Source organism: Pan troglodytes, chromosome 7 (genome assembly GCF_028858775.2).
Source record: "Pan troglodytes isolate AG18354 chromosome 7, NHGRI_mPanTro3-v2.0_pri, whole genome shotgun sequence".
Lineage (NCBI taxonomy): Eukaryota > Metazoa > Chordata > Mammalia > Primates > Hominidae > Pan > Pan troglodytes.
Genome location: NC_072405.2, coordinates 41857775 through 41877134, shown reverse-complemented (window position 1 = coordinate 41877134; position 19360 = coordinate 41857775). Strand labels below are relative to the sequence as shown.

Genomic DNA, 19360 nt, shown 5'->3' with positions numbered 1-19360 from the left:
CCATGGCAACATCAGGAAATTACTCTATATGGTCTAAAAAGGGGAGGCTTAAGTAACCCGCTCCATGTTTAGCATATAATCAATAAATAGGCTGGGCTTGGTGGCTCACGCCTGTAATCAGCATTTTGGGAGGCTGAGGCAGGTGGATCACCCGAGGTCAGAAGTTCAAGACCAGACGGGCCAACATGGTGAAACCCCATCTCTACTAAAAATACAAAACTTAACCAGGCGTGGTGGTGGGCACCTGTAGTCCCCGCTACTTGGGAGGCTGAGGCAGGAGAATCACTTGAACCTGGGAGGCAGAGATTGCAGTGAGCTGAGATCAAGCCGCTGCACTTCAGCCTGGGCAACAGAGCAAGAATCAGTCTCAAAAAATACATGAACAAATAGCAATAAAAATGGGCAACCAGCAGCCCTTGGTGCCGCTCTGCCTATGGAGTAGCCATTCTTTCATTCCTTTACTTTCTTAATAAGCTTGCTTTCACTTTACGAAACTTACGGACTCACCTCAAATTCTTTCTTGCTTAAGATCCAAGAACCCTCTCTTGGGTCTGATTGGGGACCCCTTTCCAGTAACAAGACCATTTTAATAACAAAAGTGTAAGAAGGACACAGTCTCAGTAAGGATGGCGTGTGTCCGGGAGGCCACCCACAGGTCCTAGAGGCTGCCTGTGGCTTCTTGCCACATGGGATTTCTCAACATAGCTCCTTACTTCATCAAGCCAGCAACGAGTTAAATTCCAGTCTGCTAAAACAGAATCTTAAATAATGTAATTATGGCAGTGACTTTCCATAGACTTTGCCTTATGCCATTGGTTAGATCAAGTCACAGGTGCCACCCTCACTGGAGGGGAGGAGAAGATACAAGACATGAACACCAGGGAGTGGGACTCACTGGGGTCACCCTAGGGATACCCTGGATTTGACTGCAACTGAAACACATGAGAAATTTGATATGAAGTTTAAAAGCATTTATCATGATATTATGTAGTATTTAGTGAGGCAGAGCTTGCGGTGAGCCAAGATCCTGCCGCTGCACTCCAGCATGGGTGACAGAGTGAGACTCTGTCTCATTAAAAAAACAAACAAACAAACAAAAAGTAATCTCCATTTCAAAAGAAGAATGAAAGAAAATTTAGCCGGGTGCAGTGGCTCACGCCTGTAATCCCAGCACTTTGGGAGGCCAAGACAGATGGATCAGCAGGTCAGGAGATCAAAACCACCCTGGCCAAGATGGTGAAACCCTGTCTCTACTAAAAATACAAAAATTAGCCGGGCGTGGTGGTGGGTGCCTGTTATCCCAACTCTTCGAGAGGCTGAGGCAGAGAATTGCCTGAACCCAGGAGGCAGAGGTTGCAGTGAGCTGAGATCGCACCACTGCACTGCAGCCTGGGTGACAGAGCGCGACTCGGTCTCAAAAAAAAAAGAAAAGAAAAGAAAATGTAATGCTATTTCAACATTCTCTATACATACCCGCATTCTCCTCTGTTACCACAGTGCACTATGTATTCCTCACTAGTGTTGTATTATTGTTATTGGTTTATTATCTCTTAGGCCTTGAGCTTTTCTGTTTTTTTTTTCTTTTTCTTTTTCTTTTTTTTTTGAGACAGAGTCTCACTCTGTTGCCCAGGCTGGAGCGTAGTGGTGCGATCTCAGCTCATTGCAACCTCCACCTGCTGGGTTCAAGCGATTCTCTTGCCTCAGCTTCCCAAGCAGCTGGGACTACAGGCGTGTTCCACTATGCCCAGCTAATATTTACATTTTTAGTAGAGACAGGGTTTCACCATGTTGGTCAGGCTGGTCTCAAACTCTTGACCTCAGGTGATCCACCCACCTTGGCCTTCCAAAGTGCTGGGATTACAGGTGTGAGCGCCCAAGCCAGGCCAACGTTGAGCTTTTCAAGATTAAGGATGATGTCTTTTCATTTATTTATCCACAATCTCCTGTACAGTTCCTGGTACATAATAAATTCACAATAAATTAGTTGTTAGGTCTCTATTTACTTATTTATTTAGAGACAGGATCTCCGTTGTCTTACCTTCCAGGCCTCTGCCACCTTCAGCCACTCCCACAGCAACTTTTCCCAGAGCTAACCCTGGGCAGAGTCAGGTTTCCTATGAAGTGTACACACACACACACACACACACACACACACACGAAACCCTGAAGTGTGGAAGGCAGCTTGTTGGAGGATTAAACCCAATAAAGTTGCTCATCTGTAAAGCATGTGTGTTTGCTTGTATACAATCAGAGGAATAAACCATTTAAGGAGAAGAAAAATACATAGTTTTTTGTTGTTGTTTTAGCAGAACCACAGAGCTCCCCAAAAGGAAGAGATGTGCGGGAATGAATTTAGACCCTCTCTCTATAAATCTTGTCAGGCACTGTGGCTCACGCCTGTAATCCCAGCACTTTGGGAAGCTGAGGCAGGTGGACCACGTGAGGTCAGGAGTTTGAGAGCAGCCTGGCCAACATGGCGAAACCCTGTCTCTAGTAAAAGTACAAAAAAAAATAGCTGGGCATGGTGCTGGGCGCCTGTAATCCCAGCTACTTGGGAGGCTGAGGCAGGAGAATTGCCTGAACCAAGGAGGCGGAGCTTGCAGTGAGACAAGATTGCGCCACTGCACTCCAGCCTGGGCAACAGAGACTCCATCTCATTAAAAAAAAAAAAAAAAACAAAAAACCTCTCTCTGTAAATGTAATGACTAGCTGGAAGAAATGGGAGTCATTATCAGAGGTCTAGCATCACTTTATTTTGTTTTTTCTTTCTTTTTTTTTCTTTATTAACTTTCAGGGTTCTTTTGATCTAGCATCTCTTTATTAATGTGCTTTTTAGGTTGCCAAAATAATAATTGAGCAGCTAGAACTGCAAAGGAGGAAAGGAAAGAAAATTGTTGGAGCTGGATGTTCTTGAGTTCAACACAATGATTGTAAGTCCTATGGAGAGGAGGGGGAGGAAGAGAAGTTGGTTAATGAGTACAAAAAAACACTTAGATAGAAGGATAAAGTCTGGTATTTGATAACACAGTAGGGAAATTATAGTTAACAATAATTTATTGCATATTTCAAAATAGCTAGAAGAGAAGAATTAGAATGTTTTCAACACAAAGAAAAGATAAATGTTTGAAGTGATGGATACCTCTATCACCCTAATTTCATCATTACACATTGTATACATGTATCACACATACCCCCAAAATATATGTAACTATGATATATCAATTTAAAAACACAAATAAATAAAATGTAAACAATACTTTTTTTTTAGAAGTCCTATGGGGAGGGTCATTTCTGCAGCCTCCTCTCTTGCCAATGAGCTCGATCATTCAGAGTTTTGCACCGGTGGATGAAGCGTGTTTTAACTGCCTCTCCATGAATATTCCTTAAATGATTCAATATTTGCTTTTGCTCATAAAAAAGGTTCAGTGGGGGAATATCTGCTTCTATTTGTTTTACATTTGCTTCATATCTTGTTCACAGACAAAGAAATACTGAGATGCAAGGGGATGGAAGTTGAGGACTCTCAGATCCTGGGGTAGAGCATATTTGTGATTCTTTGTTCATTAGATGACTGTATGTTTATCACAGAACATAGACCAGGATGTGGAAAAAAACTAGCATTTTACGTACCACATCTTCCCTCCTTTATCTACTTCATCTATCTTTTTATTCCATGTTAGAAGGGAAATATTTGGCTGGGCGCGGTGGCTCATGCCTGTAATCCCAGCACTTTGGGAGGCCGAGGCGGGCAGATCACTTGAGGTCAGGAGTTTGAGGCCAGCCTGGCCAATATGGTGAAACCCCGTGTCTACTAAAAATAAAAAATTGGTCGGGCGTGGTGGTGGGCACCCGTAATTTCAGCTACTTGGGAGGCTGAGACAGGAGAATTGCTTGAACTCGGGAGGTGGAGGTTGCTGTGAGCCGAGATTGTGCCACTGCACTCCAGCCTGGGTGACAAAGCAAGACTCCCATCTAAAAATAAAAAAGGGGAAATAGGAAAGAGGTGATGAGGAAACAATCTAGAGGAATGACTTTCAAACTTGGTTATGTTCAAACATCAGAAGCAAATTGTTAACTGATTAATAATACAGATTTCATTGATAACATCAGAACTGCTGTGTCAGAAGCTCAAGGAGTAGAGCTCCCAGATGATTCACATATTAGATAGTGCCAGACACATTAGCAGTGCAAGAACTTGTATTTGAGAAGCAATGCTCTGAAACAGTTTGTACCCTCTTAGAAACAGGGGAATGCAAGAACTGAAGCTGCCTATAGAAGGTCACCAGGCTCCCTCTTTACTTGTTTCTTTTCTTTTCTTTTTCTTTCTTTTTTTTTTTTTTTTTTTTGAGACAGAGTCTTACTCTGTCACCCACGGTGGAGTGCGGTGGCGCTATCTCAGCTCACTGCAACCTCCACTTCCCTCCTGGTTCAAGTGATTCTCCTGCCTCAGCCTTCCGAGTAGCTGGGACTACAGGCATGCACCACTACGCCTGGCTAATTTTTTAATTTTTTAGTAGAGATGGGTTTTTGCCATGATGGCCAGGCTGGTCTCGAACTTCTGACCTCAAGTGATCCTCCCGCCTTGGCCTCCCAGAGTGCTGGGTGAGCCACCCAGGCGTGAGCCACCGTGCCCAACTGGAGGAGCAGATTTTACAGGTGGTGAGAATTGAATTTTGGACATGTTACTTTTATTTTTTATTTTTTATTTTTTTCTTGAGAGGGAGTCTCGCTTTGTTGCCCAGGCTGGAGTGCCGTGGTGCGATCTCAGCTCACTGCAAGCTCCACCTCCCGGGTTCATGCCATTCTCCTACCTCAGCCTCCCAAGTAGCTGGGACTACAGGTGCCCGCCACCACACCCGGCTAATTTTTTTTTGTATTTTTAGTAGAGACGGGATTTCACTGTGTTAGCCAGGATGGTCTCGATCTCCTGACCTCGTGATCCGCCCACTTCGGCCTCCTAAAGTGCTGGGATTATAGACGTGAGCCACCGCGCCTGGCCACTTTATTTTTTTAAAGACAGGATCTTGTTCTGTTTCCCAGGCTGGAGGATACAATCATAGCTCACTGCAGCCTCAAACTCCTGGGCTCAAGCGATCCTCCTGCCTCAGCCTTCTGAGTAGCTGGGACTATAGGTGGGTAGCACCCGACCCAGTTAATTTTTAAAATTTTCTGTAGATACAGGGTCTTGCTCCGTGGCCCAGGCTGGTCTCAAACTCCTGGGCTCAAACAGTCCTCTGGCCTCAACCTCTGAAAGTGCCAGGATTATAGATGTGAGCCACCATGCCCAGCCTGAACGCGTTGATTTTCATTTGCCCACTAGACATTCAATTAGAGTTGTTAGTACCCAGCGGTAAGCACACAGCAGTCACTGCTCCATGCAATACTGAAATTCCACCCAGCAAATGTTGTCAGGTCCCTCTTCTCCAGGGGCAGGGAACATTCTGTTATTAGGGCCCAGTTTTGCTTTCTAGGAATGGCTCCCTGACACCTGGTTCACCAAAGCTCTTGGATTGATTCTCTGAAGCACCTTTCTTTTCCATTAGGCTTTGTGGATTCTTAGGAAGAAATGACTCCTGTTGGCAGCTGAGTGCCCTTCTAAGTCTGTATCTTGCCCACAGAAACTTGGGGCCTCAGAAACTTTTTTTTTTTTGAGACAGGGTCTCACTCTGTCACCCAGGCTGGACTGCAGTGGTGCAATCTTGGCTCACTGCAACCTCCGCCTCCCGGGTTCAAGTAATCCTCATGCCTCAGCCTCCCAAGTAGCTGGGATTACGAGTGCTTGCCACCACACCCGGCTAATTTTTGTATTTTTGGTAGACACGGGGTTTCACCATATTGGCCAGGCTGGTCTTGAACTCCTGACCTCAAGCAACCCGCCCATTTCGGCCTCCTAAAGTGCTGGGATTACAGGCGTGAGCCACTGTGCCTGGTCAAAACATGTTCGCTATGTAAAACTTTTGAAACTTTGTGAACTTTCTATGTTAAGTCTCATTTCAGTCTACTCCGCTGGTCAAAAGCTGTATACATCATTTTTTTTTTTCAGACAAACTTCTTTCCAGACTTAATTGAGCTTACTTTGACTGTAACCGGCAGCTAAGAGAAGACATTTTTATGATTCTTACTGGCTCTTTCGTTTAACTGAAAAGATCCGTTAGTACCAACTTAACTCTTTTAGATGTCTTAACAAAAGATCTTCCAGCCTCATCTTGAGGATCTTTTACTGGCTGGGGAGGCTGGAGATAAGAACAGGATTTATTTTCCAATCTGCTCAATTTTAATCTCTTGATAGTTCCTCTAAATTCTGTACAGCACCCCTTTCTCCTTATTTCTCTTATTTCTTTCTGGCAGTCCTTACAATATGCAGCTAAAAGACACCAACTAACACATTTAGCATTCTGCCTGGAAATCATTTTATCAAGGCATACAAATTAAGTATGTTTTATATCTTGTGAGTTGTTACAGGTAATAGTTTTACCAAGTATTTTACTGCTATCTAACATGTCATCATTTTTCCAGTTTGCTATAGCAGTTTTCTTAGCACCTTAAGAAAACCCTCAAATTTTAAATTCGTTTTGGAGTAAAACAGGCTCTTTACTATTTACAAGATTATTTCTCAGTTGCAAAAATTCTCTGTCCATGTTTTTCCCTTTATTACCATGTTTTTTCTCCTGTATTTCCCCCACTCAATCTTGGCTGCCACAATCCAACAGAGAGCATGGCACTGCTTTTTTTCTTTTTGCATCTGTAGTGGAAACCTTGGCAGCAGACAGTAAGTGCATCAGGTCTGTCAAACACAAGCATGCTTCTTGCTTTTTCAGTGTTGCCCAGGACTTGGTCCCTAAACCAATGCCACATATTTTAGGCTTTTGTTAAACAGCATCCCATTTCTAGATGGCACTTTCTTTTTTTGTTTGTTTGTTTTTTGTTTGAGACGGAGTCTTTCTCTGTCACCAGGCTGGAGTGCAGTGGCATGATCTCAGCTCATTGCAATCTCCGCCTCCTGGGTTCAAGTGATTCTCTTGCCTCAGCCTCCCGAGTAGCTGGGATTACAGGCACGCGCCACCACACCCAGCTAATTTTTGTATTTTCAGTAGAGATGGGGTTTCACCACGTTGGCCAGGATGGTCTCCATCTCCTTACCTCGTGATCCGCTCACCTCAGCCTCCCAAAGTGCTGGGATTACAGGCATGAGCCACCGCATCCGGCCATAGATGCCAATTTCTGTATCAGTTAGCTATTGCTGTATAACACACGCCTCTGAAACTCAGTGGCTTAAACAGTAAGCATTTATTCATGTTTGTGTTTCTATGAGTCGGTGGGTAGTCTGCTGACCTGGGGTTGCTCACATATCTGTGGTCATCTGGTGGACTGACTCGAGGCTAATTAGTCTAGGATGGCCTCACTCACATATCTTAGAGTTGGGTAGCAATTGACTGGGGCAACGGGTGACTGAGCCATTATCCCTCATGGTCCAGAAGGCTATTCTGCAGTTGGTTTCATGGCAGTTGCATAGAGTGGCAAGAAAATAAGTGGAAGTATGCTAGACCACTTAAGGCCTGGACCCGGAAATGGCATCCTGTCACTTCTGCTACATTCTGTGGCCAACACAAGTTGCAGAGCCAACCTTGAATTTGAATTTTCTTTCTTTCTTTCTTTTTTTTTTTTTTTGAGATGGAGTCTCTGTCACCCAAACTGGAGTGCAACGGCAGTGATCTCTGCTCACTGCAGCCTCCGCATCCCGGGATCAAGTGATTCTCTTGCCTCAGCCTCCTGAGTTGCTGGGATTGTGGGCGCCTGCCATCACGCCTGGCTAATTTTTGTATTTTTAGTAGAGTCAGGTTTTCGCCATGTTGACCAGGCTGGTCTCAAACTCCTGACCTCAGGTGATCCACACACATTGGCCTCTCAAAGTGCTGGAATTACAGGCGTGAGCCACCACACCCGCCCGAGTTTTCTTCTTTGATCTATGTGCTATATAGAAGTGTGTTGTTTTTATCTCCATGTATCTGGAGATTTTCTAATTATCATTCAGTTACTGGTTTCTGGTTTAATTCCTTTGTGGTCTGATAGCATGCTTTGTATGATGTCCATTCTTTGAAATTTGTTGAGGTGTGTGTGTTTTTTTTTAATTTTTTAAATTTTTTATTTTAAATCGAGTTTCGCTCTTGTTGCCCAGGCTGGAGTACAATGGCGCTATCTTGGCTCACTGCAACCTCCACCTCCCAGGTTCAAGCGATTCTCCTGCCTCAGCCTCCTGAGTAGCTGGGATTATAGGCGCCTGACAGCATGCCTGGCTAACTTTTTTGTATTTTTAGTAGAGACGGGGTTTCTCCATGTTGGTCAGGCTGGTCTCGCACTCCCAACCTCAGGTGATCCGCCCTCCTTGGCCTCCCAAAGTGCTGAGATTATAGGCGTAAGCGACCGTGCCCTGCCGAGGTGTGTTTTATGGCCCAGTATACATGCCTTTTGATGTTTATATACAGGTATGTGTATTAGGCCTATATCTAGGAATTTCTGGGTCACAACGTGTATATTCAGCTCTAGTAAATATGAACAGACGATTTTCCAAAGTGGCTGTCACAACTGCACCCCCAACAATAGTGCATAACAGTTCTATGTGCTTCACGGCTTTGTCCTTGTGTTGTCTTGTCAGTTTTAAAATCTGTAGCCATTTTAGTGGATGTGTAGTGTATATCATCATCGTGTTCATTTGCATTTCTTTAATGACTAAAAACATTAAGCATCTTTTTCACATACTGCCTGGCTATTTGGGTTCGTCTTCGGTGAAGTGCTGTACTTATTGATTGCTTTTCTTTCTTATTGCTTTTAGGAGTTCTTGTTATATTCTAAATTCATTGTTAGATAAAATATACCAAAAATACCTTCTCTCATTCCGTAGATCAGTTTTCATTCTTTTTCTTTCTTGAGACAGGATCTAATCCTGTTGCCCAGGCTGGAGTGCAGTGACACAATCCTGACTCACTGCAGCCTTGACCTCCCAGGGTCAAGCAATCCTCCCACCTCAGCCTCCTGAGTGGCGGAAACCACAGGCGTGCACCACCACACCTGGCTAATTTTTAAAAATTTTTCGTAGAGACGGGGTCTCCCTATGTTGTCCAGGCTGGTCTCCAACTCCTGGGCTCAAGTGATCCTCTCGTCTCAGGCTACCAAAGTGCTGAGATTACAAGTGTGAGTCACTGCACCCATTTCTTATTTTCTTAATGGTGTCTTTTGATGAATAGAGTTTCTTACTTTTAATCATATCTAATTTATCAATCTTTTCTGTGTGTTTGATGTTTTTTAGACGTGGACACCATTATTATCAACTTGTTTTCATAGAAAAGTTGAGTTTCTTGGCACCAGAGCTCCGCAGGGTCGGGACCAGAGGGAGGCAGGCCCGAAACAGCAAATCGCTCTCAGGCTTCTGCAGTGCACCCAGCACTGCAGGACACCCAGGGTCAGCACCTCCTCAGATTTTGAGCCCTAAGTACCTCATTTGCCTTGCCCTAGACCCAGCCCTCCCAAAATGCTGAATTACCTCCTTAGGTTTATTACCTCCTAGACTAGGGCACAATAATTTTATTTGAGTTTTTGGATTTGGAACTCAGTAGCTTGAAGTCAATTAGCTTTCCTTTACCAGTGTCTAGTCCGTTTGGGCTACTATCACAACACACCTTAGTTTGGGTAATGCATGAACAACGGAACTCCACTGCTCCCAGTCTGGATGATGGGAAGTCCAAGATCAACAAACACGCTGGCAGATTCCTCATCTGTTAGCGTCTGTGCCTCATACAAGAGACCCTCTATGTGTCCTCACATGGCAGAAGCTCTCTCTGGTCTCTTTCATAAAGACACAGTACATTTGTAAATTTATATAGACTATAAAGGCACGAAATTCACATATGAATTTGGGGCAGGGTACAAACATTCACACCATAGCAACCAGTACAATCTTTTCTTGAATAAATGACTTTGACCTTTTTTTTTTTAAATTTATTTTATTTATTTTTGTAGACAGTCTTGCTCTGTTGCCCAGGCTGGAGTGCAGTGGCTTGATCTCGGTTAACTGCAGCCTTTACCTCCTGGACTCAAGAGATCCTCCCACCTCAGCCTCCCAGTAGGTGGGACTACAGGCATGGGCCACCACACTCGGCTAATTTTTGTATTTTTTGTAGAGACAGGGTCCCGCTATGTTGCTCAGGCTGGTATCGAACTCCTGGGCTCAAGCGATCTGCCCGCCTCGGCCTCCCAAAGTGCTGGGATTACAGGTGTGAGCCGCTGCCACGCCTGGCCTGAATGGGTGACTGAATGCGCTCCAGTCCTAGTCCAGTTGGAGAAGCGGAGAGTTTCCCGTGTCTTGAAGAAGAGGGCCCCCGCAGCCTTCCCGAGAACTTTCCATAGGGCCGTGGCCTCAGGCGGACTGCGAACCAAGATCATCAGCAGGGGGCGGCCCAGTGTTCTTAGAACCCGGGTCCCACGAGCTTGTGAACAGGGCACGAGTGAAAACCCGGATCCAGGCTGGCTCCGCCGGAACGCGCCCCGAGCTCGCCCGCGCGGCCGCCTCCGCCGCTCCTGATCGGCTCTCCGGGTCTTCCCGGCGCCCAGGCTTGGGCTCATAGGGAGAAAGGAAGCTGCGCTGCGTTCTGCGGGGCGAACCCTGCTCCGCGCGGCGAACCCTGCTCCGCGCGAGGTGAGTGCGAGCGTCGCATCACATCTGGCCTCTGCGGTCGCTTGGTGGGGGTAGGGGCTTGATGCTGAGACACGGAAAGACGCTTTTCTGGTCCCACGGAAGCTGGGACACTACCTCCGGGAGTCACAGCCTAAGGAAACTCCCTCTCTGTACCGAGCAGGGGGTGCGTGTAAGAGACGGAATGGTGTGTACAAAATAATCCAAGTCTGTTTTGGAGACTTAGTGGCGCATAGGCAGAGCCACTGCCTGAGATTGAAGCCTGATCCACCAGGCGGGAGGCGGGTGCCGGGCCGGAGCCTCTGCTGGAGCCTGGAGAAGGAGCGCGGGGTCCCGGCGCCTCCCCGCCTGCCCCGATCGGCCTCCTCCCCAGGTCCGCGGCCGTCCATTCCAGAACCTAATCTGCCTTTGCGGGGCGCAAATTGCCTTGTTCTCCCCCAGGTCTTCCCAGAGAATCACTTGTTGCAGGAATGTTGTGTGGAAGTCGTAGCAACTGTGACTTTCTAGTTGCAGAGAGTACGGCGTATTTAATGGAGAAAATGCCCCAGGAAAGCACCGGCAACCGCAGGCCTGGGTTATCCCATTTGCAAGCCATGTGTTAGGTATTTTGCACCCGATTAGTACCCTCAGAACAGAGCTCATTTTTTGTAAACTATAGAAGTAATCTTGCTGTGATTTTATGACATTTTCTGGGAATCTTTTAATGATTCTTTAAAATAAAGCAAATGTCACACAGAATGACTTTTTCTAACACCACGGCCCCAACAGCCGGCCCCCTGCTCCCTGCTGCAGCTCCCTGCAATAATAGTTGGTTAGAGTGTTTTGTGCATGAAATGACTTGGATTGTTAATTTAGTTTGTGGAATGCATCCAGCTCTGGCTGGCCACAGTTTTGAATAAGGCAAGTTGGCTTTCAGGACTTTATTCCCTTCGTACACGTTTCTTTCCAATGAGACACCCAGGAAACTCACGACCAATCTTGGGCTTTTTAGTAACGTCACACTACAACTAGGGCAGGGTTTCTCCCTGGTCTACCGTAGTCTCAAATGGAGGCCTTTCTCGCATTGAATAAGCAGCTCAGCTCTTTGAACGCTGAAGTTTCACTGCCTCCAATCTAGCAGCACCGTAGTCTCCGTTTTAAAACTTTCTTCTGAGTAAGGAGAAGCCAGAGGCGATTGGGTAGCCTCAGGTGATCATTCAGGTCTTCCAATTTCGAAATTGCTGTAATAACTCTTGCTCGCTTCCTGCTAGATGGCAGTCTGTAACAGTGAATTAAAAACACGATCTCAACTTTTACTGTGTTGTTATTGCTTGTCTTCTACAATAAGAAAAAAAAGTAAGTTTTCAAGTTTTATCTTACAAACAATATTTTTGAAAAATTCCAAACTATGGTTAAATTCAGGAAGTAAAAAGAATATAGTTTGGAAAAACAATGTTTTTATATATGTACAAATGTTGTTCAGTAGGCAGACATTTCCAACCCATATTTAAATGCTTTAAACTTTGGAATGTAGGCCGGCCGGGCGCGGTGGCTCATGCCTGTAATCCCAGAACTTTGAGAGACCGAGGCGGGCGGATCACGAGATCAGGAGTTCTAGACCAGCCTGGCCAATATGGTGAAACCCCGTCTCTACTAAAAATACAAAAATTAGCTGGGCTCATGTGGTGGCGTGTGCGTGTAGTTCCAGCTACTCGGGAGGCTGAGACAGAACAATCACTTGAACCTGGAAGGAGGAAGTTGCGGTGAGCCAAGACTGCGCCACTGCACTCCAGCCTGGGCAACAGAGCGAGACTCTGTCTCAAAACAAAACAACAACAACAACAACAAAAAACAAACAAAAAAACCAACCTCGGAATGTAAAGAGTTGATTTCGGGTAGATATTCAATATCTAATTCAATTACCAGCATTCTACAGTGAACATTTGTTACAGTGTTTCTGAACCTGGGTTTTTGAACATTTTTAGAAGTTAAGTTTATCTTAAAATGTCTTTCAGATTTTTTTCTTTGGTAATGAAATTGGAGTTTTCAAAAGATTATACAGAATTACCAACAAGGAAAATGAAGATAAAGTAATCCTAAACCTGTTATATACAATTAAAAAAAAAAATTTCCGGAAATCTTACTTTGTGATGACTCAAGTTGTCTGGATTACTGTCTCTTGATTAATCTTTTATGGAGAGTTTTTACTCCTGGATATAATTTATGGGATGAGAGAGCTTAGTTTTGGGATGGAACCTCAGAAGATCCTCAGGGATTTGTCTTTAGTCATGTGAAATATTAGCTACATTTTGTCAGTGTTACTGAACCAGCTCCTCATTCATGAATATATAAATGATAAAAGCAGATCAGGGATTTTATTTGTTTTTTCTAGTCTGCAGTTATTCAATATTTATTAATTTATATTTTTTCTAGCGATGAGGGATTTTAATTCAAGTATCTTGTAGGGTGGGAAATTGCCACAAAGTAACCTATAAGCCCTACTTGGAGGAAGAATAGTTACTAATACTTATTAGTATAAGACCTCATAGGAAAAACAAAGATGAAAAAGAATCCCTGCTCTTGAAGAATTGCCTTAGTTCTTACTGTGACACATAAACTTCATAGTCTTGTGCTGTCACCCCACTTTTAATTTTTATTTATTTTTGAGACAGGGTCTAGCTCTGCCACCCAGGCCGGAGTGCAGTGGCACGATCACAGCTCACTGCAGCCTTGACCTCCAGGGCTCAAGGGATCCTCCTGCTCAGCCTCCTGGTACCTGGGACTATGACTACAGGTGCACACCAGCATGCCCAGCTAACTTTTTTTTTTTTTTGTAGAGATGGGTTCTTGCTGTGTTGCCTAGGCTGGTCTTGAACTCCTGGGCTTAAGTGATCCACCCACCTCGGCGTCTCAAAGTGCTGAGATTGCAGGCATGAGCCATGACACCAAGCTTTCCATTTTAAAAATCTGTGCTTCTTGCCGGGCGCCATGGCTCACACCTGTAATCCTAGCACTTTGAGAGGCTGAGGCAGGTGGATCACGAGGTCAGGAGGTTAAGACCATTCTGACCAACATCGTGAAACCCTGTCTCTACTAAAAATACAAAATTAGCTGGGTGTGGTGGTGCACACCTGTAATCCCAGCTACTCGGGAGGCTGAGGCAGGAGAATCGCCTGAACTCGAGAGGCGGAGATTGTGGTGAGTGCCACTACACTCCAGCCTGGTGACAGAGTGAGACTCCATCTCAAAAAAAAAAAAAAAAAGAAAAAGTAAAAAATCTGTGTTTCTAATTGTGGCATTGTATCAGTCTGTCTGTTTATCTGGCTCTCTGTCTTTTGGATTTGTTTTTAGTTTCTACATCAAGTAGATCCACTGAATACTCATTCTTGTGAGGTTGTATTATTAACACTGCATAATTTAAGTACTTTAGTATGTGTCTGGAATTTAAGGATTGAGGAATGACATTGCCTTCATTTCTGCAATAGAAGTGCAGAGGTGTTCTGGCTACACCTCTTTCCCCATTAATCACCAGTCTTGATTCACATGACTGCCAGTGTGCCTTTATCCCTTACTGTCCTCTACTGGTCTCTCCTGAAATTTGCACTAGTATGAAGAGGATGACTTTCCCACATAGAAATCTACAATCCAAAGCATGCTTTATATAAAAATAAATGCTCAGCAAAATATGAAGTTCACTGAAAATGAGCGAGGAACACATTAACACAGATTTTTGTTTCTGTTTTTGTTTTTGTTTTTTTTTTCGAGACAGAGTCTTGCTCTGTAGCCCAGGCTGGAGTGCAGTGGCGCGATCTCGGCTCATTGCAAACTCCGCCTCCTGGGTTCATGCCATTCTCCTGCCTCAGCCTCCCCAGTAGCTGGGGCTATAGGCATGCACCACCACACCCAGCTAATTTTTGTATTTTTAGTAGAGACGGGGTTTTGTCATGTTGGCCAGGCTTGTCTCCAACTCCTGGCCTCAAGAAATCCACCCTCCTTGGCCTCCCAAAGTGCTGGCATTACAGGCATGCACCACTGCATCCGGCCTCACATTGATAAATGGCACTTTACTGTGAATACTTTAAATTTGATAATTAGATACATTTCTTCTAAAAACTTTCCGTGGTATTACCTCTAGCTTATTAACCCAGTTGACTCCCAATTACCAGAACAGAAATGGGCAAAGGAGTCTTCCCAGAGCTCCCTGTTTTCTAAGCTAACAGTTTTATTTTTATCTTGAGGTCTTTGGGCAGCCATTGAAGGATTTTAATCAGGAGAGATATCCAATCAACACTCTAGGGACATCTCTTTATGGCTGCATGAAGAATGCAAAAGGGTCACCACTGGGAAGAACACCAGTTGTTGGGCACTTTGGAGTAATCAGGCAGAAATGAATGAGGAGTATTGAGGTGTAGTTGAAAGGAGGTACTTAAAAGTGCTTGAAGAGTTGTCCAAAGGCCTTTAGGCATCTCCTCAGCCTATCACATGTCTTTCCCAGGACAGTCGCCATTTAAGGGGCGTTAGGAGATTTATACGTTATCAAGTGAAAACACCTTGGGAGAGTCAAACCTATTTGATACATTGCACTTTAGTGTGAATAGTTTAAATTTGATAATTAGATACATTTCTTCTAAAAACTCTCCGTGGTATTACCTCTAGCTTATTAACCCAGTTGACTCCCCAATTACCAGAGCAGAAATGGGCAAAGGAGTCTTCCTGGAGCTCCCTGCCTTCTGCCTTGCCTCTCCTGCAACTAGGGAGAGGGAGGAGGACGAGGGGCACACAAACTACCAGGTTCTTCTTCTTCTTCTTCTTTTTTTTTGTTTTTTTTGAGACACAGTTTCATTCTGTCGTCCAGGCTGGAGTGCAGTGGTGCAACCTCAGCTCACTGCATCCTCTGCCTCCCAGGTTCAAGGGATTCTCCTGCCTCAGTCTCCCCAGTAGCTGGGATTACAGGTGCCTGGCACCACACCTGGCTGATTTTTGTATTTTTTGTAGAGATGAGGTTTCACTGTGTTGTCCAGGCTGGTCTCAAACTCCTGACCTTAGGTGATCCGCCCACCTTGGCCTCCCACAGTGTTGGGATTACAGGCATGAGCCACCGCACCCAGCCTCACAAACTACCAGGTTCTGAAAGCTCAGAGTGTCACCTAAGGTTGGTTTCTCATTCTACAGTCAGACACGCAGGAAAGAAATCATCCCTTGGTTCCATTTCTGAGACTCTTACACCTTCAACTGGCCTGAATGGCCAAAATTTGAAGCTGGCACCCTCAAGCTGCTAATTACCTGTAAGATATTCAGTCTCTCTTCTGTCCATCTTGATTCAAAATACAGTTGAAAATTTGGAATTATTTTAGGATGAAAGTGTTGCTGGTTTTGATGGCATAGCCTGTGCAAGAGTATGAGGTAGTCATACTCAGCTCCAAACCCCACTCTGTGCAGCAGATGGCCAACCCTGGTGTTGCATGCCAGCCGTGCAGTGCACTTTAGAAGCTCAGCTCCTAGGGGTAAGAGGATTGGTGAGTGAGAGTCCATTTCAGATGGTACCTGCCGTGGATGTCTGAATATACATATTGTTCTGTCCCAGGAAGGAGTATTCTAGGGCACCCTCTTGCAGGACTCAGATTCATCCTGTAGGCAATGATGAAATGAGAGCTTTTGTCTTGGAGTCTCATAATTTAAGTGCTTCAGTATGTGTCTGGAATTTAAGAATGGCATCGCCTTCAGTTCTGTAATAGAAATGTGCTCTGGCCACACCTTGATTAATCACTAGTCTTTTTTTTTTTTTTTTTTTTTGAGACAGAGTCTCGCTCTGTCGCCCAGGCTGGAGTGCAGTGGCGTGATCTCGGCTCACTGCAACCTTCACCTCCCGGGTTCAAGTAATTCTCCTGCCTCAGCCTCCTGAGTAGCTGGGACTACAGGTGCATGCCACCATGCCTGGCTAATTTTTGTGTGTTTTTTTTGAGACAGAGTCTCGCTCTGTAGCCCAGGCTGGAGTGCAGTGGTACGATCTCAGCTCACTGCAACCTCTGCCTCCTGGGTTCAAGCAATCCTTCCTGCCTCAGCCTCCCGAGTAGCTGGGATTACAGGAGCCTGCCACCACACCTGGCTAATTTTTGTATTTTTAGTAGAGACAGGGCTTCACCATATTGGTCGGGCTGGTCTCGAACTCCTGACCTCAGGTGATCCACCCGCCTCGGCCTCCCAAAGTACTGAGATTACAGGTGTGAGCCACTATGCCCGGCCTAATCACCAGTCTTGATTGACATGGCTGCCAGTGTCCCTTTCTCCCTTACTGTTCTCTTTTGATCTATTCTATTGAATTGGAGCCTGCTGTCCTTCATAGTGCTCTCTGCAAGTCTGCCTGTCCCACCAGTTGGAGGACCGCTGACTTGATGTCAGGCTCCTGGTTAACTAATACCATATACAGTATTAGATTGACTGTTACTGTTATAAATGTACCCTGAGGCCTGGATAATGGTTGTATGCTCTAAGTCATAATACTACTATCTACCCTGGCTGGGCCCTGCCCTGCCCTGCCCTGCCCTTCTTTCCCCTTCCCTGCCCTGCCCTTCTTTTCTCTCTCCTTCCATTTTCCCTTCCCTTCTCCTTTCTCTTTCCTTTCCTTCTTTTGTTTTCTTTTTTGAGACAGTGTCTCACTCTGCTACCCAGGCTGGAGTACAGTGGCATAATCATGGCTGAGTGCAGCCTTGAACTCCTGGGCTCAGGTGATTCTCCTGCTTTAGCCTCCCAGGTAGCTGGGACCACAGACATGCACCACCATGCCCAGCTAATTTTTAAATTAAAAAAAATTTTTTTTTGTAGAGATGGAGTCTTGTTTTGTTGCCCAGGCTAGTCTTGAACCCCTGGGCTCAAGGGATCTTCCTGCCTCAGTCTCCCAGAACCACCGCACCTGGCTGGCTCTGTTCTTTAGTGGTAGTTACTTAACCATACGTTGGCCCCTGAGACCTACTACACTTCTGGCTTTGGGAAGATAGCCTAGGTTGAGATTCTTTAAATATAAGGGAATTCATAATCTTAAAATTCTTCTGTCATAGTTCATAAAGCTATGTGAAGGTCCCAAAAAGCTCCTATGATAGACCTGAGCTATGCAGTAGCTATAAAAATATCCCAAACTCTGTCCTCAAATTGTATCTTTTGTTTTCCTTTATTCCTGATTATTTTTTTACTTTTCACAAGCTGTCACTATGTTCCTTCATTTGTTTGCTTTCCACACATCTTTGAGTTGAGTGAGCTGATATCTAGACTCACTTCTGTCTTTAAAAAATATGATCTTGTGGCCGGGTGCAGTGGCTCATACCTGTAATCCTAGCACTTTGGGAGGCCGAGGCAGGTGGATCATTGAGGTGTTCAAGATAATTCAGGAGTTTGAGACCAGCCTGGCCAACATGGTGAAACCCTGTCTCTACTACAAATAGAAAAATTAGCTGGGTGTGGTTGCACGCGCCTGTAGTCCCAGCTACCCGGGAGGATGAGGCAGGAGAATCGCTTGAATTCAGGAGGCAGAGGTTGCAGTGAGCCGAGATTGCGCCACTGCACTCCAGCCTGGGCAACAGAGCGAGACCCTGTCTGAAAACAACAAAAGCAACAACAGCAACAACTCTCTCTCTCTCTCTCTCTCTCTATATATATATGTATGTATGTGTGTGTGTGTGTGTGTGTGTGTATATATATATATATATATATATATATATATATATATATATATGATCTTGGGCCAATCACTTAAACTTGAGAAGGCTTAGCTTCCTTGGGAACTGGGAATAATAATACCTACCTTGCCTACTTTTCAAAGTGGTTATAAATAAGGTTGAGTAGAGTGATATATCTAAACATTTTTGAAAACAATATAGTTTTATTCCCATTTAAGTAGGTGATATTATTTTACTACATAATCTGGGTTACGTTAATGATAACTATAATAAATTGCTTCTGCACATTAAATGAAAATTTGGTAATCTTTCTGTTATGCAAGGGAAAGAAATAGTGATAGTTAACATTTATTATTTACTATGAAGAAGCTGAGGCTTAGAAAGATTCAGTAACTTGTCTAAATTTATATTAAGTAAAAGAACCAGGATTGAGACCCAAAGTTCTAGCTCCATATTGTGTGTGGTTAATAGCTACAAGCATCTACTAAGTAGGAGCAAAGGTACTTTACAGGTTCTTATAGATTTATATTCCTTTTTTCTCTGATATACTAGCTGACAACTGTACTACATATGTTTTCTGTGGTTTAGGCAGGTAACCTGTGAGTGTTGGTATTGTCTGGTGGTAATTTTATAGTATTTCTTTTTTTAAAATTATTTTTTATTTTTTGAGACCAGGCCTGGCTCTGTCACCCAAGCTAAGTGCAGTGGCACAATCACGGCTCACTGCAGCCTCAATCTCCTGGGCTGAAGCAATCCTCCTGCCTCAGCCTCCCAGGACTAGGACTACAGACACTCACTGCCATGCCTGGCTAATTTATTTTTTGTAGAGATGGGGTCTTACTGTGTTGCCTAGGTGGGTCCTTCCACCTTGGCCTCCCAAGCTGTTGAGATTACCTGCATGAGCCACTGTGTGCAGTCAAGGAATTTTATAGTATTAATGCTAAAAAATATAAAGGAATGTGTGCACTTCAGATCGTAATACTCGTCAAAGTTAGAGTCTTGGGCAAGTTACTTTACTTCATTC

General features: G+C 44.6%; 1 protein-coding gene across 2 annotated transcripts in view; it reads left to right on the top strand.

Annotated features, from left to right (window-relative positions):
- Window positions 1-10456: 10456 nt before the first annotated feature.
- The window catches only part of FUT10 (fucosyltransferase 10), a 104602-nt gene continuing 95698 nt past the window's right edge, over window positions 10457-19360 (top strand). The window contains exon 1 of one of the 2 annotated variants that reach the window (XM_054656641.2): window positions 10457-10690. The gene's annotated coding sequence lies outside the window, so the exon portion shown is untranslated. The remainder of the gene's footprint in view (window positions 10691-19360) is intronic. The other variant, XM_054656640.2, reaches the window with a different exon arrangement.